Source organism: Myotis brandtii, unplaced genomic scaffold (assembly GCF_000412655.1).
Source record: "Myotis brandtii unplaced genomic scaffold, ASM41265v1 scaffold37, whole genome shotgun sequence".
NCBI lineage: Eukaryota > Metazoa > Chordata > Mammalia > Chiroptera > Vespertilionidae > Myotis > Myotis brandtii.
The window spans coordinates 1610355-1610862 of NW_005364225.1; the positions used below are offsets into that span (position 1 = coordinate 1610355).

General features: G+C 54.3%; 1 protein-coding gene across 1 annotated transcript in view; it reads left to right on the forward strand.

The window, feature by feature from the left end:
- CNTN5 (contactin 5) overlaps positions 1 to 508 on the forward strand; it is a 1092962-nt gene that overhangs the window by 775396 nt on the left and 317058 nt on the right. The gene's annotated exons all lie outside the window — the stretch shown is intronic.

Genomic DNA, 508 nt, shown 5'->3' on the forward strand with positions numbered 1-508 from the left:
CCTGGTGGTCAGTGTGTGTCATAGTGACCAGTCATTCCCAGTCTTTCTGCTGTTAGGGTCAGTTTGCATATTACCCTTTTATTATATAGGATAGAGGCCTGGTGCACGGGTGGGGGCCAGCTGGTTTGCCCTGAAGGGTGATCTGGATCAGGGTGGGGGTCCCTCTTGGGTGCCTGGCCAGCCTGGGTGAGGGGCTGATGGCTGTTTTCAGGCTGGCCACACCCCCTTTTTAGGTGGGGGTCCCACTGGGGTGCCCTGGCCAGTCGGGTGAGGGGCTGAGGGCCGTTTTCAGGCTGGCCGGCGACTGAAGCTACCAGCCTCTCCTTTTTTTCTTTTTTATCCCGGGATTTAATTACCTTCTATAATTGAAACTTGTTGCTGTCACTGGAGCTAAGAGCCGGCTCCTGCTCGCTCCAGCTCTGTGGCCACAGCCTGCTGAAAGCAGGTATCTGGTGTTTGTTTAGCTTCTATAATTGAAACTTTGTTGCTTTCGGAGCTCAGAGCTGGG